General features: G+C 44.1%; 1 protein-coding gene across 3 annotated transcripts in view; it reads right to left on the bottom strand.

Annotated features, from left to right (window-relative positions):
• Positions 1–24,851, bottom strand: part of LOC105478460 (phosphoinositide-3-kinase adaptor protein 1) — a 129,983-nt gene that overhangs the window by 70,646 nt on the left and 34,486 nt on the right. Inside the window, exon 1 of one of the 3 annotated variants that reach the window (XM_071069374.1) lies at positions 16,112–16,130. The exons of the other annotated variants lie outside the window; for them this stretch is intronic. The gene's annotated coding sequence lies outside the window, so the exon portion shown is untranslated. Of the gene's footprint in view, positions 1–16,111; positions 16,131–24,851 lie in introns of those variants that run through there. 3 annotated transcript variants of the gene reach the window in all.

Below are 24,851 nucleotides of genomic sequence, written 5' to 3'. Positions count from 1 at the left end.
CAGGAGTTCAAGACCAGCCTGGCCAACGTGGCGAAACCTTGTTTCTACTAAAAATACAAAAATTAGCTGGCCATGAAGCTAATACAAAAATTAGCCTCTCAGGAGGCTGAGGCAGGAGAATCACATGAACCTGAGAGGTGAAGATTGCAGTGAGCCAAATTGCACCACTGTACTTCAGCCTGGGAAACGAGCAAAATTCCGTCTTTAAAAAAAAAAAAAAAGAGGCCGGGCGCGGTGGCTCAAGCCTGTAATCCCAGTACTTTGGGAGGCCGAGGCGGGTGGATCACGAAGTCAGGAGATCGAGACCATCCTGGCTAACATGGTGAAACCCCGTCTCTACTAAAAATACAAAAAACTAGCCGGGCGTGGTGGCGGGCGCCTGTAGTCCCAGCTACTCGGAGGCTGAGGCAGGAGAATGGCGTAAACCCGGGAGGCGGAGCTTGCAGTGAGCCGAGATCGGGCCACTGCACTCCAGCCTGGGTGACACAGCGAGACTCTGTCTTAAAAAAAAAAAAAAAAAAAAAAAGAAGTCAATCTGAAAACACACTGTATGATTCCAACTATATGACATTTTGGAAAAGGGAAAACTATGGATCGGTGGTTGCCAGTGGTTAGGAGGAAAGAAATAATGAATAGGCAGAGCACAGAGGCTTTTGAGGGCAGTGAAACTACTCTGTACGATACTATACTGGTGGGTGCATGTTATTAGACGTTTGTCCAAACCAATAAAATATACAACACTAGGTGAATCCTAATATAAGCTACAGCCTTTGGGTGAGAGATAATGATGCATCAATCTGTAGGTTCATCAGTGGTAACAAATGTGCCACTCTGGTGCTGGATGTTAATGGGGGTGGGAGGAGGCTGTGTGTACGTAGGGGCAGCAGAGCGGACATGGAACTTTGCATGCTTTCCACTTAATTTTGCGGTGAACCTAAAACTGCTCTAAAATATAAAGTCTATTCAAAAATATTAGCCAGGCATGGTGGCATGTGCCTGCAGTCCCAGCTACTCGGGAGGCTGAGGTGGGATGATTGCTTGAGACCAGGAGGTGGAGGTTGCAGATCATGCCACTGCACTCCAGGCTGGGTGACAGAGTGAGACACTGTCAAGCAAGCGAGAGAGAGAGAGAGAGAGAGAAAGAAAGAGAGAGAGAGAGAGAGAGAGAAAGAGAGAAAAGAAAGAAAAGAAAGGGAAGAAAGGGAAGGGAAGGGAAGGAAGGAAAGGAAGGAAAAGAAGGAAGGAAGGAAGGAAGGAAGGAAGGAAGGAAGGAAGGAAGGAAGGAAGGAAGGAAGGAAGGAAGGAGGGAAGGAAGGAGAGAGAGAGAGAAAGAAAGAAAGAAAAAGAAAGAAAGAAAAGAAAGAAAGAAAGAAAGAAAGAAAGAAAGAAAGAAAGAAAGAAAGAAAGAAAGAAAGAAAGAGAGGGAGAAAGATCAATCAGTACAAACTAAATGAAATGGCTAATGAGACAGATAATTCAGCAGATGGTGCCGGAAAATATTATCTATGAGGGAGAGGGGTAAGTGAGGGGTATTATTTAGATTCTTCCTAATTCTTTTTTTTTTTTTTTCTTCTTGAGACGGAGTCTTACTCTGTCGCTCAGGCTGGAGTGCAGTGGCACAATCTCAGCTCACTTCAAGCTCCACCTCCCGGGTTCACGCCATTCTCCTGCTTCAGTCTCCAGAGTAGCTGGGACTACAGGCACCTGCCACCACGCCTGGCTAATTTTTTTTTTTTTTTTTTTTTGTATTTTTAGTAGAGACGGGATTTCACCGTGTTAGCCAGGACGGTCTCGATCTCCTGACCTCGTGATCCGCCCGCCTCGGCCTCCCAAAGTGCTGGGATTACAAGATTGAGCCACGGCGCCCAGCCCAATTCTTCCTAATTCTTATAACTCCAAAATGAAACTTAGATGGATTAGAAGTTAAAATGCAAAATAAAAATAAACAAATTTTAAAAATTAAAAAGAAAATACGTGTGAACATTTTACTAGTGATTTGGGAAAAGATTTGTTAATCAAACAAATAAAAAAACCACAATCTAAATGAGCAAGACTCGATAACATGAATTTAAAATTTTAGTAAACAAACAAAAAACTAAAATCAAAATGCTGCAGCAGCATCATTCCTAATAGCCAAAAGGTGGAAACAACCCAAATGTCCATCAGCTGATGAACAGATAAACAAAATGAGGTATGTCCATATAATGGAACATTACTCAGCAATAAAGAGAAATACATGTCAACACAACACATTGTTTTATATAAATAGAGGCACACTTTCTTATTATAATAGATAAATAAGGCCAGGACAGTGGCTCACACCTGTAATTACTGCATTTTGGGAGGCTGAGGCGGGTGGATCACCTGACGTCAGGAGTTCGAGACCAGCCTGGCCAACATGGTGAAACCCCGTCTCTACTAAAAATGCAAAAAATTAGCTGGGCATGGTGGTGGGCGCCTGTAATCTCAGCTACTCAAGAGGCTGAGGCAGGAGAATCACTTGAACCCAGGAGGCAGAGGTTGCAGTGAGCCAAGATGGCACCACTGCACTCCAGCCTGGGCAACAAGAGGGAGACGCTGTCTCAATAAATAAATAAAGTAGATAAATAAATAAAGATGAATGATGCACTGATACATGCTACAGCACGGATGAATCTTGAAAACATAATGCTAAGTGAAAGAAGATAGTCATAAAAGACCACAGATTATATGATTTCAAGTATATGATGTATGGGACAGGTAAATCTATAGAGACGGAAAGTAGATTAGTGGTTGCTTTGGGCTGGGGAGAGTGGCAGGATTGTGGGACAATAGCTAAGAGGTATGAAATTTCTTTCTGAGGTGATGAAAATATTCTAAAATTGATTGAAAATACTCTAAAATTGATTATGGTGAATTTTGCACAAATATGTGAATATACGAAAAAACACTGAATTGTACACTTTAAACGGATCAACTGATGGTATGTGAATTATACCTCAACAAAGAAACCAATGGCAGACTGAGTGCGGTGGCTCATACCTGTAATCCCAACACTTTGGGACGCTGAGGCAGATGGATCACCTGAGGTCAGGAGTTCAAGACCAGCCTGGCCAACATGGTTAAACCCCGTCTCTACTAAAAATACAAAAATTAGACGGGCATGGTGGCATGTGCCCGTAATCCCAGCTTCTCAGGAGGCTGAGGCAGGAGAATCACTTAAACCCAGGAGGCAGAGGTTGCAGTGAGCCAAGATCACACCACCGCACCCCAGCCTGAGCAACAGAGCGAGATTTCATCACACACAAAAAAAATAATAATGGCAAATCACAACAGTTTAAAATTTTGAAGTAAAAATGACAAGGGGTTAATCTTCTTAATATATGAAGATGTCACGAAATCTTTAAAAATACCCCAAGACCAATAAAAAGACAATTCATAAAAGAAGGAATACAAATTACCTCCCTATTCAAACAAATATCATTCATTCTCACTAGTCATCATGAGAACGCAAATGAAAATACAATGCTGTCTTGCTATTTTACCTTCTCAAATTAGAAACTGCTGTGAAGTACACTCAATACACTTTAAACTTTAAACAGTGCGCTGTGTAAAGGTGACTGGAGGACAGATACTCCCTAGCTGCTGAGGGAAGTACAAACTGCGATCTTTCTGGAAAGCCACGTGTTCACATCCAGAGAAAGAGAAGGCCTTTAAAATGTTCACAGTTTTTGCCACATAATTCTATTTCCAGAAGTCTCTCTTAAGGAGGAAAATAAAAGTCCAAAATAAAGATTCTGAACCAAGAGGTTTTGCATCAGTGAAAAAACTGAAAACAACCTAAAAGACTATTAAGGCCAGGCGCAGCAGCTCACGCCTGTAATCCCAGCACTTTGGGAGGCCAAGGTGGGCGGAGCACGAGGTCAGGAGATTGAGACCATCCTGGCTGACACAATGAAACCCCGTCTCTACTAAAAATACAAAAAATTAGCCAGGTGTGGTGGCGGGCGCCTGTAGTCCCAGCTACTCGGGAGGCTGAGGCAGGAGAATGGTGTGGACCCAGGAGGCGGAGCTTGCAGTGAGCCAAGATCACCGGCTGCACTCCAGCCTAGGAGACAGAGTGAGACTCCGTTTCAAAAAAAAAAGGACTATTAAAAACATTATTTTCAAAGAGTTCTAAGTGACGTGGGTAAAAGCTTACGGCATGCTAAGCAGAAAAGCAGGATATAAAATTACATCTCAGATGCTGCAGGATTTCAATTACATAAGAAATGCATTTTTAAAAGTCAGAAGAAAATGTGCGGCTGGATTCTGCATGCTTCTTTCCTCTCTCCCTCCTTCCTTCTACCATTTTATGTATGTTAGTATTTTCTATAGCGAGAAAGCATTTCTTTGATAATGGGGGTAGGGTAACAGAAAAAGTAGCAACTGAATCTATTAGCTAATCATTTTTTTTAAATAGGCACAAAACCAATGCAATCTATTAGCTAATAATTTTGCCCAAGAGCCCAGCTTGACACAAATGAGATTGATGCTAATAGTGCGGCACTTGGCAGATATTTCCCAGCATTCAGACAGGCCATACAGAATAAACAATTCCTTCCAGTAGGTCTATTCATTTAGTCACCTTGGATAGCCACCAGCAGCTCACTCATTTCAGGAAGTCGAGCAGGATATCATTCATTCTGCAGGGTTATTCTGGTGGCGCTGATTGACAAGCCACAGTGGCCTCTTCCACAATGCACTATGGAGAAGGCAGAGTCCCAGTAGGGCCAGGGTCCAAGCACTTCAGCAGATTAAAAGTTTCCTTCAAAGGAAATGCCCACTCAGACGTAAGTATTGCTCTTATCCACCTGACAGAGTGGGGTGGTCTCAGACCTTCCCACTTGAACATGTAGATCCCTCTTGGACCACTTCCCCCTTTGAAGATAATGCCACCTTTGCTGTCCTGAGACTCAAATAATAATGCTTGAGCGAAGGTACTCAGAAAACCCCAAGCATCCTCCCCAGTGTAAAGTATTATTCAGATGCCAATAGCATCCTCACTGCTTTAAAATTTCATAATATCCTCTCAGCTTGTACAAAGTCTAGAGAAACTCTGGAGAAATGATTGTAAAAGACATTCTGTGTGTATCTGGTTCTTCAAAGTGTCATCTATAAAGGATTCATGTAATAAATACTCCTTGAATTCTATGGCAGGAAAAGTCTGTCGCTTCAGAGAACTTGAGTGCTTTCTTTTATTTGACAAAAGGAACGAGCGAACATTGGTATATTTCACCTTTGGCCCTTGCTGCCAGGTAGCTCGGTGACAAATTTGGTTCTTAGCCTCTTTCACACTCCTGTCCAGGTCCTTGGTCTTGCCTATTTCTCTTTTTTATATTGTGTTTAATTTTGAAGACTGCTTCAAATACTTTGGAGATCCAGTCAGTATATGAGTCACTGTCTCTCAAACCAGTGTCTGGTCTGCAGAAAATCCTTAGATATGTTTTTTATGAGAATCGGTGTCTGGTCTTTTCATTTAGATGATAATGCCTTTTAAATGGGATGCAAGAACTTTTCAGATTATCTGAATGACCATGTTATAAAGGGGTCCTGCCACAGGATTCTGAGCCTGTGTTTGTGTCTGCAATCGCTTTACAGGTAGGTCATGCTATGCTAAATGTCAGAGGTTACTGAGGAAAGAAGGGGGCAGGATGATATGGAAATGAGGCATTTGTGCCAACTGAACACAAGGAGATTTTCCTGTACACTACTTTAAATAGAGAAATGTGGTGGGAGATCCAAGCCCCAAAATAACCCAGGCGAGATGCAGCAAGACTCCCTACAGATTGGCGAGTACCACAGCCTCCACGCGGTGCACAGGACGCTACCACAATAAACCAGCATCCTCTATGACAAAATGAACGTGGTCGATTTGCCTTTTATTTATTTTACACCTGTATTTGTGTCTTGCTCATTTGTTTTGTGTTCGGAGTTGGGAAAGAACAATAAACATAAAGAATTAAAGATGTATGACTATAGAACATATAAATAAAAAAAGAGTTAAATATGTCTGTGCATATTTAAACAACATCAAAATCATTGATTAGTCGACACTAAAGCTTCATAATATTTATTTCCTTTAAGGGGAATCTATACACTATTTGGGTCTGAAAAAAACTGTATGAATTTTAAATGTAATAAATATACATATGCATTTGGACCCACAAGTAAGCTACATGGGGTAGCTCATGCTAGGTAAGAGCTGGTGACAGTCATTATTATTACTCGTAATGATAATGATCAAAGTTCCCATTTGTTAAATATTATGGTGACTGCTCAATAGTCCTAATCTCATTTAATCCTCAAAACAACCCTGTAAGATAGGAATCAATGCTTATTCCCATTTTATAGATGAAAATACAGTGCCCAGAAGGAATGACATTACTCAGCCAAGGTCAAGCAGGAGCACAGAGCAAAGGTAGGAATCCACTCCCCATCCCCGAGATGCCACTGCCCTGCCTCCCTTCTAGATGTGGCCCAGGGAAGTGGAAGATGGTATCACGTCCTATTCCTGGTCTGGCGTTGTGACTCCGCAGCTTATGAGACACAACCTGGGGCTTTTGCTGTCACTGACGCCCAAAGGTGCTGCCTTGTTCTGATCAATGCTGCCCTGGTTAGGTATGCTGTGACCTGCCACCATGGCAGATGGGCACATTCCAAGGATGGGGTTTAAGTCAAAAAATATTTCATGCCAATTGAACCAGCCAGGGTTTTCATGCCCTAGTGGCCTCCAACCCAAGGCTGCACTCTCCCATTTTCCAGCTGAGCTTTCACACCACAATGCTCACTGCCCCTTTTCACTACACAATATCTGGTACTCAGTTGGTGCTCTGGAAGGGGTGTGGAAAAGAATGACGTTTGCTGGTCTGGGAGAATATTTTTCAGAGGACACAAGCTAACTACGCTTGTAAGGCAGTATTAAACCTTGAGAAATGCATAAATAAGCATGGTTCTTAAAAACAACCAGAACTGCCATTTTTTGAGCAGTTACAATGTGCTAGGAACTATGCAAAACACAACATAAATGATTCCATTTTATCACAGTAACTTTGGTATCATTCTGCACATTTTACAGCCAAAATCTAAGTACACTGTCCAAGTCACCCAGGGTGTGCTGTAAGGCAACCTAACAATTTAACCAAACCCACGCTGTCATCCGTCTGCTAGGGTTTCCCATACCATGCGCCATGCACCCTGGTGAGACAGGGATGATTCTAGAGTGTACAGCATCAAGTTGGATGACAAAGAATTTTTTAAGGAAAAAAAAATAAAGTGTACAGCAAACATTCAAAAAACACTGAATCACACATTAAGAAAGCAGTCCCCTTTCAAATATTTCAGTTCCACTTATATCAAAAAGAAAGACTTCAACCAGTAAAAGGATGCCTTCAACACCTCAGGGCCTGAAGCCCACAAGCTTCTGTAGGAATCTGTATACCACAGAGTTTAATACCAATGTGTACTTTTTATTATCTATATTTTTATATCTACCTTCTATCTATATCGAGAGATACTGGTTTTTTCACGTAGAGTGGCAAAGTTTCCTTTTAAAATAAACTTACTTAGAAAATATGAATCGACTTAAAGAAAACATTAAGTTAATAGTACAACGAAAAAATTTTGGAAAGAGTGGTGATGGCTGTGCAATATTGTGAATATAATTAATGCCACAGAATTGTATACTTTAAATTGGTTAAAATGACAAATACTCTGTTACCTACATTTTACCACAATTTAAAAAAATTAACCTCATACACCAATGATTGCTGAGTTGTACACTTAAAATGCGTGAATTGTGTGGTATACAAATTGAAGAAAATAGTAGCACTATGGTACAAACATAAGCCAAAAACAAGGTTGGTGGTTCTCAAATGACTGAAGTTTGGGAAAAGCTGCATTATGCTATTTTGATTCCATTTTGTTAAACCGATTATTTTTTAATTTAAATAAGGTAAAGTCAAGGTGGGAAGGCAGGATGAAGGCCTGTAGCACAAACATGCAGAATTCTTTCTCCAAGTTTTAGATACAAGTAAAAAGAAAGCGAACAGAGAAGGACACTAAGGTGATAAATTTCAACTGAGAATTAAGAACTTGCCATCAATCTAGTCAAAAATGGAATTAAACAGAAACGGTCACTGGGGCCAGTCAAGGGAACCTGTGTGTCTCTGTGCTGGAACGAAGTAGGGGGGTATCGTGGTTCATGTCCAAGACTTCCAGTGTGGCTGATGAAAAAAACAATGAAGAAGATTCAAAGATTTCTTAGAAGGATGCAGACAAGCAACCCAGGTATTGGGGTTCGCAGAAGAAAGGGCTGCGTTCCCTCTGCATTTGTATTTTAAGTTGAGGACTCAGATTTAACCACCACATGGGGCCAGGCACAGTGGCTCACACCTGTAATCCCAGCACTTTGGGAGGCCAAGGCAGGCAGATCACTTGAGGTCAGGAGCTCCAAACCAGCTTGGCCAACATGGTGAAACCCTGCCTCTACTAAAAATGTACAAAAATTAGCCAGGCGTGGTGGCACATGCCCGTAATCCCAGCTACTCAGGAGGCTGAGACAGGAGAATCGCTTGAACCCAGGAAGTGGACGCTGCAGTGAGCTGAGATCACACCACTGCACTCCAGCCTGGATGACAGAATGAGACTCCATCTCAAAAATAAAATAAAATAAAATTTAACCACCATACAAATGGGGTAGGAATATAGAGTTACCCAAGGTCTGGAGAAACTTCCAGAGGTTTTTCCACTCAGGATGAAATTTCTCAGCTGTTACAGTGTTCACTCATCCTACCTAAGCCACAATGATGAAATCATGAAACAGCTATTTTTCAAAGCCCTGAATAAAACGTTCCAAAACCTGAGCTTACTACGAAGTCCCCTAGTCACATAGCAAGTGTCTACTGAACAAACACGTCTGCCACGTTCTAGCACTGGCCTGGATCCCACAGGGGAATTCCAGAAGTGTGTCCTGTACAAATGTGTACCTTAAGGAGCTTCCAATCGAATTGGGAAGATGAGGTCCCACATGAAAAAATAGAGAGGCCGGGCGCGGTGGCTCATACCTGTAATCCAAGCACTTTGGGAGGCTGAGTCGGGAGGATTGCTTGAGTTCAGGAGTTTGAGACCAGCCTGGGCAGCACTGTGAGACTCTGTCTCTACCAAAAATACAAAAAACTAGCTGGGCGTGGGGGTGTGTGCCTGTGGTCCCAGCTAATCAGGAGGCGGAGGTTGCAGTGAGCTGAGATCACACCACTGCACTCCAGCCTGGGTGACAGAGCGAGACCCTGTCTCAAAAAAAAAAAAAAAAACAAGAATTATGTGATACCTTATCACCAGGCACCAACCTGTACAATGAGACTATAAATAGAACTAAATTAAATTAATGTTTCTAAGTGCTTAGAAAAGTGGGGCCAGATGCGGTGGCTCAGGCCTGTAATCCCAGCACTTTGGGAGGCCGAGGCGGGCGGATCGTGAGGTCAGGAGTTCAAGACCAGCCTGGCCAATATGGTAAAACCGTGTCTCTACTAAAAATACAAAAATTAGCCAGGCATGGTGGCACACGCCTGTAGTCGCAGCTACTCGGGAGGCTGAGGTGGGAGAATCACTTGAATCTGGGAGGTGGAGGTTGCAGTGAGCTGAGATTGTGCCACTGCACTCCAGCCTGGGTGACAGAGCAAGACACCATCTCAAAAAAAAAAAAAAGAAGAAGAAGAAGAAAGAAAGAAAAGAAAACGAATAGTGCTTGCACGTGAAAAATTCAGAAGTTGAGAAAAACTTCCTAAGAGATGAAGTAAGCAAGCTCCCCTCAGTCAAATAGCGTTGGGATGTTGAACTTACCCTTCTGTGAAAAAGGCATGATATTTTCTATTTAAAGTAGTAAAATAATTAATTGTTCATTTCCTTATCCCTTCAACAAATACTCATTATTTATCAACAGATAATAAATATGCAAAGCCTATCCCAGGCTCCTCAAGAAATGGAAGAGTGAGAAAATTTCTGTCCTCACTGGTACTGGAGAGACCACACAGAGGAGCTGGGAGGACTTTCCTGGCAGAGGAAAAGCATGATTAAAGGCACAAAGGCATAAGAACAAATGACGTGTCTGGGCCACAGGAAACACCTTCTATATGGGGGAAGGGCTATGGGAGAGGGGAAGGGAGTTTGGGTGTCTGAGAGGACCCTGAATCCTATGCAGGGTGTATATTGAAAACCTGTCAGCAAAAAGCATTCAGGAGAAAAGGAAATTCTGTAAAATACAGATTGAAAATGCAGTTTCTTTTTCTTAAGTTGAAAACTGTCTTTGCTTTTTTTGAAATAATTCCAGACATTCAGGCAGAAGATATCAGCTCTTTTGTAAAGGCTAGTCAAAATTGAGAACACGAGTAGCTGACCACCCATCCCACCCTGAGCAAGCGCTGCCTTCAGATCATAAAATAACACAAACGAGTGGCTAACAAAGTGTTACCAACATCCTGCTCTATCTGCTTTCAGGAACAAATAAGATGCTATAATTAACCAATGTCTGAAAATGTACCACAAGCATGGTTTACAGTATGCTTAGAAAATTATTCTGAAGTAGGCTATAAACATGTCTCCTGTTTACACTGCATTTATCTTGTTTGCACTGGCTATTAGCTCAGAAATTCAGCATCACGGCTAATGTCGTGTCCTTAGAAAGCACAAAAGGAAACCTCAGGCCCGGCCTTATGTCCAAATTCCCAGTGTGTGGATCCCAGTGAAGGAGCCTTTGCTCTACTGCAAATATATGTGGGTTCACAGGGTAGGAGGTGAGAGGCTTGCAATGGTGGTACTCAAATCTTAAGTTTCAATACCCCCCACCTTCCCCTACCTTCCTGGCAAACATCAAGACTGCTTTTTCATTTCAGTCATCACCACAGGTCTTTCTTCTCCTTTGCTCACCCACCTCGGTTATTGGGTATTGAATTTCCCGTCCAACTAACCCCTTTCGCTTACAAAGCCCCCAACAGAGAGTGACAGGTATACCCAATCCACAAGTCACCAGCTACCCCCAAAGTCACATACAGTCATCAGACTGATGGTAAGGAGATCCGTGGAATGCCAAGTTCTTACCCACCAGATGTCTTACTGACACTAACGTCAGGGGAGGGAGGAGGTGACAATTATTTAGAGGTGTTAGTGTGAGTTAATTGAAGCGACATCAATCATTTTTCTCATCACCGTCATCATCATCATCCTCATGATGCCAAAAAGATAAGGCAGAGTCCTACGGACACTTTCCTAACTGAGACTTTAAATACACTCATGGCCAGGCACGATGGCTCACGCCATCTCAACACTTTGGGAGGCCAAGGCAAGCAGATCGCTTGAGGCCAAGAGTTCAAGACTAGCCTGGGCAACATGGCGAAACTCTGTCTCTACAAAAAATACAAAATGTAGTTGGGCATGGTGCATAACTGTAGTCCCAGCTACTTGGGAGGCTGAAGTGGGAGGATCACCTGAGCCCAGGGAGGTCAAAGCTGCCGTGGCCCATGATTGTGCCACTGCACTCCAGCCTAGGAAACAAAGTGACACCCTGTCTCAAAAAACAAAGAAAAGAAATACAGTCATGGTGGTCACACTGTCTCCCTGGAAACAAAGAGAAAGTTGTAGAAATGAAGAAGGAGGAATGAATCCACTTCTTCCACACTCCCATGCTGGCTTCCAGAGGCAGCTGGAGCTGCTCACTTTTGGAATGCAGGTGGGCTCACCCATCATATGCAATCGGTTTGCCATCCCAATGTTCTGTGCCAGATGCAGGCTCCTAAGGCTGCCTGATTTCACTGCACATCAGTGAATTTGCAGCCCTGGGTGGAGGGTTCTGGGTCAAGGATCTACTGACATCAGCCCAAATCGTTTCCAGCTCGCACAGACAAGGAACAGTATTTTCTTCATTCATCAGGTAATTCACCTGGCCCTCCTCAAGGTGCTTAAGGTTCAAGATGAAGGGAGCAGGACAGGAGGAGAGATGACCTCAGGCCTCTAAGACTTTTATCCAGCACTCCCCAACCCCTTAAATAAATAACTATTAGCTCTAAATGAGCTATTCAAAGTGCTCATTTCTTGTTGTTGTTTTTTTAAAGCAAAGGACTATAGCTTTTCCCTTCCCCTCCCCAACCCACCCTACCTGCTCTTCAGCTTGAACAAAAATAGCAAAACAGCTGAGGCTGCCATGACAACCAATGAAAGCACCGTGGTGCCCACCCTTGTCCACCGATGATAACACCTGCCTGCGGCTCTCCCAGTCCTCTCCCAGCTGGGGCTGGGGCCCTCTAACTTTCTTCCAAGTTCAACCTTCAGGAAGCTTTCTCAAATAGAGCTGCTCTATCCTTAACCAAGAAGCCAAGGGTCAGTTGGAGTTGTCTCCGCACCAGTGCCTCTGAACTTTTTGATTTGTTCTCCTTTATTCCTTTCAGTGTCTCCAGGCACATGTGACAGAGATGACTATCTCCATTTTGCAGATGGAAAAATAGAGGCATGGGCCATGAACTGACCGGCCCTAGGTCATAAGCTTCTGGTTTAATGGTAGAACCACATGTAGAATTCAAAGCTCCCAACTCCAGATCTGGTTAGCAGATGAACAGAAGGAACAGCTGCTGTCAGAAAACATGACCCAAAAGGGGAAAAGATTCTGCTAAGTGAGCTGCTTCCCCGCCACAGACTGACATTCCCTCAACCAGTCTCTGGGATTTAAACCTGGGAAGGGTTGGAGGAAAATCTGCTTCCCCACCATGGTAAATGGGCTGCACAAAACCCACCTCTATCCTGGATTCAGCGTCTTGGGCTGCATCTACCATGTACGGGCAACCAGAAGAGCACAGGAAAGCTTCATTGGCAGGGTTTATCAGGATCCTTAGGGAGCACTATCCAACCTGCATCCCATCTCCACACCTGTGAGAAAGTGCTCCCCCCCCAGACACCCAGGTCTGGAGGCCTGCAGGCCCCCGTTTCCTCGTTCAGGAAACCCCAGTGTTGCTAACGAAGCAGGAGCTACCACAGCCCCCCTGAAAGGCTTCCTCTTTCTTCATCTCTTTCTGACACTTATAAATGTGCTTCCTCTCCCTATGTAAATTTTGTTCAAATGGCACAACGCAGGCTTGTCATGAGGCCATTAATAACTCGCCTTTTCACAGGCTTTTCTTGGTTTCCTGGTTCAGGAATCAATTCTTATCTAGACAGACACTGATGTCTGGATTTACTGGTGTGAGGACGGACAAATGGGCTTTGTTTGGGGCAGGCCACATAAACGTGATTTATTTTCACTAAGTCAAGAACTGAGAGGCTGAAGGCAACTCTTGACAGTAACTAAGCTGAAGAAATTGAGAGTAAAATTTCTTCCCTTTTGTCTCTCTGCCACTCAGCGGTCAAAGTCCCACAGAAGGCTGAAATGGTGTTTACTTTCCCCCACTTATGCTGACCCTTTGCATTCTGACCAGCTGAAATGATGGAACTGGCTGGTCAGTTTCACTTTCCACTTTCAGGAAGGATAACTTTCTGTTCTCATCCCTCACGGTGAAATGCTGCGTCTGGCTTTGTGGCTTGATCAAGGCTGGGTGGAGGTGGGGGCGTGATGCTTCTTGGTGAAGGGCTTAAAGAAATATGAAACAAGATGGCACTCCAAATTCTGCATAAATACAGGCCGAAATTAAAACTCCTTGAACCCAGGAGTTGCTGGCTTTAGTAGTCCAATATTAAAATCAGGGCTATTAAGACCAAGACTCTAAAGATATTCTACAGTATTTCCTAGCAACACAAATGCAGTTACTAACAGATTCTGGAAAAGCACATTCAGCGCCACGGAAGACCTGGATTCAGGTCCTACCTCTGCCACTTCCTGGGTAATCTTGACATTTCTAAGCTTCAATTTCCTCTCCTTTAAGATGGGTTTCTTTATGCCTGCCTGGTCTGTTGCACAAGCTTATTGGAATTAAGTGATCAACATGCAGAAGCCCTTTGAAAACTGAAAAGTGCAAGAGAAAGTTAAATCAATTAGTGTTGCTTATCTGTTGGCCAAATTGTTCTTCTACTAGACTGTGATTTCTTTGAGAACAGATTCCCTGACATTCATTCATCTTTGTATCCCCAGGGCTTAGAATATAGTGAGAAATCGATAAATGCTTTTTGCATGAATGGATGAATCGATGAATGAGATAAGACCAACCACCTAAGTTACTAGCAGGAAAGGCAACACGTCAGGGAGGACCACTGTAAGGCTTTGTGCCTGGAGGCTTTTAGTGTGGAATCTGGAGAGAAACAGGAAACTGTCTAACCCTCTAATTTATGATACCAGCCTAAACCAAGCTGCCCTGAAAATTCTGCATGGTACACTGTGTTAGTCCCAGTCTTCTGAGAAACAAAGGCTAAAATGAGATTAAACACATAAGGTTTTTTGTTTTGTTTTGTTTTTTGAGACAGTCTCACTCTGTCGCCCAGGCTGGAATGCAGTTGTGCGATCGCGGTTCACTGCAACCTCCACCGCCTATGTTCAAGCGATTCTCCTGCCACAGCCTCCCTAGTAGCTGGCATTACAGGCATGTGTCACCACGCCCGGCTAATTTTTGTATTTTCAGTAGAGATGGGCTTTCACCATGTTGACCAGGCTGGCCTCGAACCCCTGACCTCAGGTGATCTGCCTACCTCAGTCACCCAAAGTGCTAGGATTACAGGTGTGAGCCAGTGTGCCCAGCCATACAAGGATTTTGTCAGGGAAAGTGCCTGGGAAGGAAAATGGGGAGGGAGGGTGGGAAAATCTTGCAGCTGTCTGAGCCCAAATGAGTAAGAGGGGGAAGGAAGGTTGGGTAGAAGCGTCCTAGACCACTGAGCAGGCTAAGGAAAGTTGTGCAAATCTGTCAGGGAGTCCTCAAACAGAAGTTGGGCATTGGAGAGTCTTGCGTTTTCCAGAAATGGGTCTAGTATCCCTGCCATGCTCAGTTATTGGCTGGTAGCAGCCTGCAGGAAGCAGGGCCTTGGTTGAAAGCTATGATGGATTCAGAGGGTGGCACAGGAACCCTTGGTCAGTTCTACTCAAAGCAACTGGAGATCTGACAGGCATATTCTCATGGCCACCACATACATGGCAGTGCTTCCAAACATGGAGTTTAGGGTCTATGTAAACGGACTGAGTCCCTGCTATTACTGGCTGGCTATCTTGGGTAAGTTGCTTGATCTCCTAAAGCCTCATTTTTCTTATTTATAAAATAGAAATTATAATTCCTACCTCTCAGGACTGTTATTGTTGAACACTGTGTCTGCCACATAGTAAGTGCTCAATAAAAGGAAGCTGTCATTTCTCTGACTGTTAATATTAATAACAATCAGAATAATAATTTATTATTCACAAAGTACTTCTATTAGCAGTTAGGGCCTAAGAACAGCCCCTACTGTTGCATACTCGTATTAGAATTGTATGAGGCCATCACAGGGACATGGGACATGGCCTAAAACCACAGTTTGGCAGGATCACACTTCAAACGACCAAACCAGTTTGCCTACAAATGAAAGGTCAGAGGGACTTTCCCAGTTTGGCTTTTTCCGGGAGAGGCTGCCAGGGTGGGTTGCATTGTGCCAGAATCTACCTACAACCACAATTCCTCTCCTCTCTTCTGCTTGCCGTGGTTCACTGGCAGTGTCCTCAGCCTGTCTTGTGCCAGCTGTGAAACCACCATCTGCCTCTGAAAGCAAGCATTATTGGGGAACCTTCACCCCAAGAACAGGATCATCCTCAGGCTCTGAGAGACAAGACTCTGCTATGTTGTATCCATTGGAAGCACCTGTCTCAGGACTTGTTGCTAGTCTTTATCTGTGTGACCTTGCTTTTTTTTTTTTTTTTTTTTGACTTTGGCCAACTGATAGTGGTCACTGCTGGCTACTGTGGGTTGGTGGCCCTTACATCTTAGTGGAGTCACAGAGCGTCCCCTCGTTGGGCTGGCTATGACCCGAGGTCATTACAGATTTCATGGCCCCAGCTGAGCCAGCTCAGGCCTCTCCCAGCCTTGCTGATCCTCAGGTCTTCGTGACAGAAAGGACCAAGAATCAACAAGGAACTCCAGACACACGGAAGCCAGGCTCTTACCTCTTTCACCGCTGCCTCCGAGGCCGTTTTCCAACTCCCTTTTCCAAGAAGTTCAGCAAAAACACACACAGGGATTTTCTGGGGCTTTTATTTATTTATTTATTTTTGGTGTGGGGTTTTTTTTTGAAAGAATGACCTTCAGTTATTCCAACTGAAAGAGTCCAAGTTAAACTTAAAAACATTGATTTTGTTGAATAATTAACAGCTTACAAAGCTGGTTAAGCTGTATCTTCCAGAATAATAATTTCCATTCCACAGGGACTTTTCTAGGGAGTTTTAAGTTTCCGTATTGGAGCTGGAATCTAACCTTTGAGCTGCTGGTGTCAACCTGAGATTGGACAGCAGAGGGCACAGAGTCAAGGACGGACTGAACCCTCCCAACTAACCCAAACTGGGCCTTCCCATCTGAGGAAAGAGGGGGCCATGCTGAGGTGGAGGGAAAGCCTCAGGGTAGGAGAACAGGCTGCCCACTCATCACACAGCCTCCAGCAGGAGCACCGAGCCCATCTCTGAACACAGTTTGTTTTTCTCCACTGGTCCTCCGAGCCCGAGTGAGGAAGGACTGGGCCCACCTGATGCCAGACATGCCCAGTGTTTGAGAGGGGGAACTGCCATCACCAGGGAGAAACACCGATTCAGCCATCTTCTGCCCCCGTGACACATAAAAGTATTTGCAAACTCAGTAACTAGCCTTATCACACCACCACCCTCTTTTGCCTCTTGTTTGCATTTACCCTTCCCACCAATTGAAAAACCAATCATGTTGATTTCTTTGCAAATCCAAATTCTTTAAGAAATGATACCCTGAAGTAAAACCTGGGCATTCTCACACTCATACCCCGAGGTCAATTGTCCAAAAACCCACCATTCACCACTTGGCCTTGGGTGAGCCACTTCCCCTGGCAGAGTCCAGTTGTCTTCCTCTGTATTAAGACAGAGTGAAAAATAACCATGTGATTTCTGAGGGTCTGTCCTGCCCCGATGCTCTTTGAGTCCACTGGCCTTGCTAACTACCTCCTCACTAAGCACACGCACACACACACACAAAAGGCCTTTGACCTTCTGCAAACATTTATCTCCAACAAACCCAGTTTGGTCACGTGCAATACAAGACATGAAGTGAGACGACACACTTTCCGGTTTGGAATCATAAGCATGAGGACGAACCACGGTTTTCACTGTTCATTTATGTACCGTTATAGAAACCACTAGAAACCTAATCAACATTGGGATCAGGATCAAGAAGAATCTGTCCCAGGGGTTCTCACCTCCTCAGAGGGAGGTGAGAGTTTTTACAAAGGTCTTGCCAGAGTGATGAATTAGAATGGAGAAATTGTGTAGCTTTTAGAAGCACAGCCAATATTATATTACAATTTTATTTATTTATTTATTTTTAGACACAAAGTCTTGTTTGCTCTGTTGCCAAAACTGGAGTGTAGTGGTGTGATCATGGCTCACTGCAGCCTCGACCTCCTGGGCTCAAACGATCCTCCCACCTCAGCCTCCCGAGTAGCTAGGACTACAGGCAGGTGCCATCACACCCAGCTAATGTAAAAAAAAAAAAAAAATGGTAGGCTGGGTGCAGTGGTTCATGCCCGTAATCTCAGCACTTTGGGAGGCTGAGGTGGGCGGATCACCTGAGGTCAGGAGTTTGAGACCAGCCTGGCCAAGATGATGAAACCCTATCTCTACTGAAAATACGAAAAATTAGCTGGGCATGGTGGCGTGCACCTGTAGTCCCAGCTACTAGGGAGGCTAAGGCAGGAGAATCGCTTGAACCCAGGAGGCAGAGGTTGCAGTGAGTTGAGATCGTGCCATTGCACTCCAGCCTGGGTGACAGAGTGAGACTCCGTCTCAAAAAAAAAAAAAAAAAAAAAAAAAAAATTTGTAGAGGCAGGGTTTCTCCACGTTACCCAGGCACCCAGGTTGGTCTCGAACTCCTGGATTCCAGGGATCCTCCTGCCTCGATCTCCCAATGTGCTGGGATTATAGGCTTGAACCACTGCACCTGGCCTATACTATAATTAACATTTTGAACTGTTATTTTAATAATATGCACTATAGAAGGAGGGTGTGAGTCAAAATGGAGCATGGTTAAAACAGGTAGAAAATTCCTTCCCTGTGATCTTGCAACCTATGAGCCACCTCTCCGCCATTCCTCTCAGCCCCTGTGCCCACCACCTCAACACCTTCCTCTTTTTCACTTTTCCTTCTCATGATACTGTAGTCCTTTGTATGTCGTGTTTTGCCAACCCTGCAGTCACAATACAGTTTATTTCCTCTTTGTTCAGGTTCAGCAACCTTCCAAAAGTAGAGACACAGACCCCTGTAGGGGGAAGAGGAGAGTGGCCCACTAACACCAAGTAGGCAAGGAGCACCTGGAAGGTTCCCATACACAAAAACCTCCCCCACCTCCACATTCAACTAATAAAAGCTTCATTTGAGTTAACACACTGAGGATGATGCAAATTCTCTGGGGAAGGTTCAGCTTCACAGACAGTCACACTTTAGTAAGAATTATTTTTGAATCTTAGATGACCAAAGTTTAAAAGAACCTGAAGAATCATTTAGTGCAAATTATACTCAAGGATATTTTTTAAATCATTGCCAACCTCTACTTGAATATTACAGTGACTAGAGCCCCCTTCTTCAGTCTACTCCACTGAGGTGCATTTTGAATTATTAATATCTGGGCTGGATGCAGTGGTTCCTGTCTGTAATGCCAGAACTTTGGGAGGCCGAGGTGTGTGGATCATTTAAGATCAGGAGTTTGAGACGAGCCTGGCCAACATGGTGAAACCCCGCCTCTACTAAAAATACAAAAATTAGCCAGGTGTGGTGGTGGGTGCCTTTAATCCCAGCTACTCAGGAGGCTGAGGCAGGAGAATCTCTTGAACCTGGGAGGCGGAAGTTGCAGTGAGTCGAGATCTCGCCACTGCACTCCAGCCTGGTCGACAGAGCGAGACTCCGTCTCAAAAAAATAAAAAAAAAACTTTGGGAGGCCGAGACGGGCGGATCACGAGGCCAGGAGATCGAGAGACGATCCCGGCTAACACGGTGAAACCCCGTCTCTACTAAAAAATACAAAAAAACTAGCCGGGCGAGGTGGCGGGCGCCTGTAGTCCCAGCTACTCGGGAGGCTGAGGCAGGAGAACGGCGTAAACCCGGGAGGCGGAGCTTGCAGTGAGCTGAGATCCGGCCACTGCACTCCAGCCTGGGTGACAGAGCAAGACTCCGTCTCAAAAAAAAAAAAAAAAAAAAAAAAACCAACCACAAAAAAACAAATTACTAATATCTGTGAAAGCTCATCCTTATCTTTAGTCCAACCTTGCTGAATCTGTTAAGATAGTTCCCAACGCAAAATGCCTGAAACATTAAAGACATTTATCTCCCGGAATCCAAAGTTCAGCATTCAGGCAGGTTTGGGGTTGGTAAGTGTTCAGCCACAGCACCAAGGTCCCAGGTTCTTCCCATTTCTTTATTTTATCATCTTCAGCACAAACTTCATTCTCAAGCTAGTGGCAAGACGGTTGTGGCAGCCACAGGCTCACTTCACAACAAGGTCCAAAGGAAAAGAGAAAAATAGTCCCACTAGCATGAAACAGAAACTCTTCCCTTCATTCTAACTGCTCCAATTTAGTTCACGTGAACAGTCACCGTCCCCAGGGGAGTGCCATGCAATCCCCGACTTTGTAATCACCCAGGGTGGAAAGAGTGATGGGACTCCCACTATCATGTCCACCCTTCCTGCCCCCTAGCAACCTCCACCTCAAATAGAGATCTCCCTTACCCAGCAGCTCGGAACACAGCCTCAGTCCTTTCCAAAAAATGGTGCATAAATGATTCCAGGCTTCTTGGTTGTTCTCCTCTGGACATATTCCTCCTAAAAAGGTGGCACCCAGAATGGAACACCCTTCTTGGTAGAACATATTGAAATTATTCTAGGACAAAGGAGCTATTCTCTTATTAAGGTAGCTTAATACTATGGTAGCTTTTAGTGGCCACATCATACTACTGATTTTTTATTTTTTTTTTTTTTGAGACGGAGTCTCGCTCTGTCGCCCAGGCTGGAGTGCAGTGGCGAGATCTCGGCTCACTGCAAGCTCCGCCTCCCGGGTTTACGCCATTCTCCTGCGTCAGCCTCCCGAGTAGCTGGGACTACAGGCGCCCACCACCTCGCCCAGCTAGTTTTTTTTTCGTATTTTTTAGTAGAGACGGGGTTTCACCGTGTTAGCTAGGATGGTCTCGATGTCCTAACCTCGTGATCCGCCCGTCTCGGCCTCCCAAAGTGCTGGGATTATAGGCTTGAGCCACCGCGCCCGGCCACTCAAAATTATGCTGAGTGCCGGTATCACAGAGAGAATATGCCTGTATGCAATTACCCAGGAGGGCAGTGATGACCACATTTTGTTCAGGGACTTAAGGATCCAGGTTTCTATAGATGTGGTTAATGAAATGTCATTGGTATACTTTCTCACTCTTATGGTCTTTAAAAAATATGCACACACACACACACATATATATATATACACATACACACACAGAGAGAGAGAAACAAGGGGGGTGCACTATTAGAGCAACTACACACAAATACTAGAGAATGAAGTAGCTAGCACTACAGAGTAAGATTTCGATAAACAAACACCTGTTCATAGATCAGTTACTCCTGATCCTTAAGTGTCCCTTCTTAGATTAAATGGCTTAACTTAAGAGGCAAAGCCTGCTCTCTAGGTCGATTTACGATTCTAACGATTGAAGCTTTAGGGTAACTCGATGTTATAACTCCTCTGCTGATTTTTTTTTTTCTTTCCTTCTTGCTGGGAAGAGCAGGTACTCAAAGGATGGGAATCGTGACTGGAGGGTATCAAGATGGCTGAGTCCAGCTCCTGCATCTGATGCTTGCAGCTCCTTTCCCACGTGCCAAACGCCTGCTTCAAACCAATGACACTGGCACATGGGAGTTCACCTTTGCAAGAGCTGCCTTCTCTCCAAGGAAGCTGTCCCTTCTTCCGTTTCCTCAAGGAAGAAATCAAGGGAAAAGAGAAGCACCTTTCTTCCTTCCCTGCTCTAATTTGTACCGTCTCCCCATGAAGAGATAAGCCTGTGCCGACTGATACCTGGGTGTGGAGCCAGCTGCATGTGACCTCGTCATTCTTTTTTCTTTTCGCCCCATTAATAAATGCTTTTTAGCCACTTCACCAACTGACCCCAAGCTCCACCTCTGGTCTCTAATCAAAACCTTAACAGGGTTTTCCATAAACTGAAATTTACATTCAATCATCACCATAGCAACCATCACACAGAATTAGATACAACTTTTCCATCTCTGATGTAAGCTACTTTTTTTTAAAAGAGCTGCTTTCCTCTTCAATTGCAAATCCAAGCTATTCAGAAGATAACCATTAAAAATCTATTTTGAAAAAAACTACATTTAAACAGACCATAGCAAGGTTCTTAAAACAGGTATTTGAAGTGGTTTCTAGACACTTAGCAACACACACTTATTCCCCCTAATGGTGGCCATCATTGCACAAGTCTCCAGGATTTGGTCCAGTGTTTAGAATTGAACAACGCTTCTGTCAAAACCAGAACTTAAAAGTGCCCTGAGATAACAACTGCAAGCCAGGGCACACAATTCTGTTAATTTCTAAAGGATGTCTGCATCATGTCTAAAACGAAACAAAACAAGGCTGGAATGTTCACTGCGTAATTGGCGAATCCCCCAAAATTTCTGGAATTCACCTCATCATCCAAGAGGAATTATTCAGTTGCTGAAGTGGCTAAGACTATGTGAGAACAGGCAACTGTAAGGAGAGTACGCCACAGATAAAACAGATGAATCCTCATCCAAGAAGTCTAAATGTTTCTCATTCTATGAGTACAATGCTGTAAGAGAGGCTTTGAATATTCAGAGATGTTGGAAATGTATTTCAGATTTAGAAAAAGGTAAGAAAAAACACCTTTCAGAAAATGTACTGACAAAAAAAAATCTACTTATGACACTAATCCCACTAACAAATTAATGAACACCCACGCATCTCATCACTCCTATACATCTCATTCCCTTGCTACTTACAATCCCAGAAACTGGGCAATTCAGTTGTATTGAAAGTTGAGATAATAAAATCAAGTCATTTTCCACAAGCCAAATCATTTAATCCTATATATTTACAGCCAAACTGTGATGCAGTGATAGTCCATTCATTTAATTCATTCATCAACCATTTATTGAGCACTAGATGCTACCACGTGCTGAGAGCTGCATTTAATAAAGATAAGTGACACATCATCCAAGACCTCATTACTTTTCTAATTCATAGGATGGCAGATGTTTTATGCCCAAATGTCAGGGAAATTGTAACCCATTTCCTCTGAATAAACATTCAAGATTGTGTCTATATATAGGAAGTAATGCTGGTCACATGGTTGTGCTACTCATTTTAATAACTCCAGTCTGGACACTTGAATTAGACTGATGGCTAATAGTCTACCACTTTTATTATTAAAGACCTGGTAGGCCTCACCACAGGGCATTTATTTTGAGATTTCTGAAAATGCCCTAAGTTCCAGTGCCACTCTGCCACTTAGGAGACAGGGCTGAATTCCACCCCAAATGACAAAGAAAACTCCCCTAAATGCTCTTAACAGTTAGGCATTGTGTAGAGCAAAGAGAAGTCATTCCTAAAGCTTCTCAGCCATTCTTTTTTATTAAAGACTATTGGCATAGCTAGTTAGGCAATGTGAGCAAGGAGGGGGTTATTTCCAAATAGTTGCCAAAGTATCTTACATGCCCAGAAGTGAGAAGACTTGCATATTAAGTGGGATAATATATACAAGAAAAACGCTAGCCCAGGGATGGGATGCTGGTTTCCTCCCGGGTGCCAAATCTAGTGGAACGGCAGTGGATGGCCATCCCCTGAGCGAGGCTTGTGCTGAGACCAAGGCCCAGCTCAGTGAGACAAGATGCCTTGATTCACCAACAAAGTCTGATCTGGGAGCAGACAGGCTGTGCTGTACAACGTGTTCCACTGTACAAGGCAGCCTGGACCATGCTGCCAGGGAATAGGCAGACCTATGCCACTGAGTTACTGGAGAGAGTTTGCAGAAATAATCAGAAAGAACATCCCAGTGCATTCAAAGACCAATGAACCTGTGCTGGCAATCTTAAGAAAAACTTTGAGGTGCAATTGGCAGAACTTAAGACAGAATGGGCACCTTCCAAATCGTTGGAAAAGATAAGAGCCAACCAAACATATTCCATATTGAAATTTTAAAAAAACTTCACCAAGAACTCATCAACAATGGAAAAGCTAAATAAGATCACAGAAATTAAAGATCAGAGCAGTTGAGGCGGCACTCTCTGATAGATACGCCATGTTGCCAATTAACAAGACAAGCTGAAGATAAGGATAAAATCCTTTTGTAAGAGTTGAACCAATACATGCATTGCAACCAACACCAGATTCTTGGTTTTTCATTTGTGTTTGCTTTTTTTAAAGATCAGTAGGAAGATCATGGCCGGGCGCGGTGGCTCACGCCTGTGATAACAGCACTTTGGGAGGCAGAGGCGGGCGGATCACGAGGTCAGGAGATTGAGACCATCCTGGCTAACACAGTAAAACCCCGTCTCTACTAAAAATACAAAAAATTAGCCTGGTGTGGTGGCGGGCACCTGTAGTCCCAGCTACTCGGGAGGCGGAGGCAGGAGAATGGCGTGAGCCCAGGAGGCGGAGCTTGCAGTGAGCCGAGATTGGGCCACTGCACTCCAGCCTGGGTGACAGAGTGAGACTCTGCCTCAAAAAAAAAAGATCAGTAGGAAGATCACAATCTCCCCAACACAGCCTCCTAGCAATGATGCAGATGTGTGGCTTTTGTGGTGGAAGGAAGCAAAGAATGTTTTGGGTATCTTCTGTAAACTTACTGCTTTTGAAAAATATAAATAAATATGTCTACGAAAGCCACAAAATTCACTTGTGAGTTATTTATGTTGTGATTTTCTTTTTTAGAGTTCCTTAGATAACCAGTGTCAAATCTAAAATGATTCTTGCATGGTTTGGGAGTGGTCATTCCAGTGGTCACAAACCCACCGCTGGTGTGAAATAGGCAAAGAGAGAGTACCTCCAAATCTCCCCCATCCTGGGACTTCATTGTTCAGGTCCACAAAGCTGGGAGGAGCAGAGGTAGCCAGGCTGTGGTTGGGCAAGAAACGACGCAAACCATCTTCAACTGCCCACAGCCCCTGGAGCCATAGCTGGGCTGGTAACCAATGCTAATGAAATAGCAGACAGGAGCCCTGGGTGAGGAAGGTGGTGACAAGGAAAGAGGGGAGATGTGTCTCCATTCACCATCTCAGTTACATCTCCCGCAGCCCTGCGAGGTGGGCATTTTCACTGCATTTTACCCATAACTGAAAATGAAGCCTATGACTACAGCCAGTATTAGAGTTCTGGCCTGCCCTGGTCTGAATCTTAGACTTGCAGGTTTGACCAACTGAGTTCCTTCACATTCAGGGTCCATGTCCTCAAGTCCTGATCCGATGCAGCAGTAGGGAACTAAAGAGTTAATTCTGACAACACAGGGCAGAGCATGGAGGCGTCTGCAGGGATGACATGTGTGCCCATCCCTGCTGAGTAGTAAGTCCCAGATGCTGAAACTAGCCACCAACAGACTAATGCCCACGCACTAGCTGAGCTCCTGAGACCCAGGACAGCAGGGCCTGTCTTTGCTACAGAATCTGTAA

This window comes from Macaca nemestrina, chromosome 9 (assembly GCF_043159975.1).
Source record: "Macaca nemestrina isolate mMacNem1 chromosome 9, mMacNem.hap1, whole genome shotgun sequence".
NCBI lineage: Eukaryota > Metazoa > Chordata > Mammalia > Primates > Cercopithecidae > Macaca > Macaca nemestrina.
This window is presented reverse-complemented; position numbering and strand designations above follow the sequence as displayed.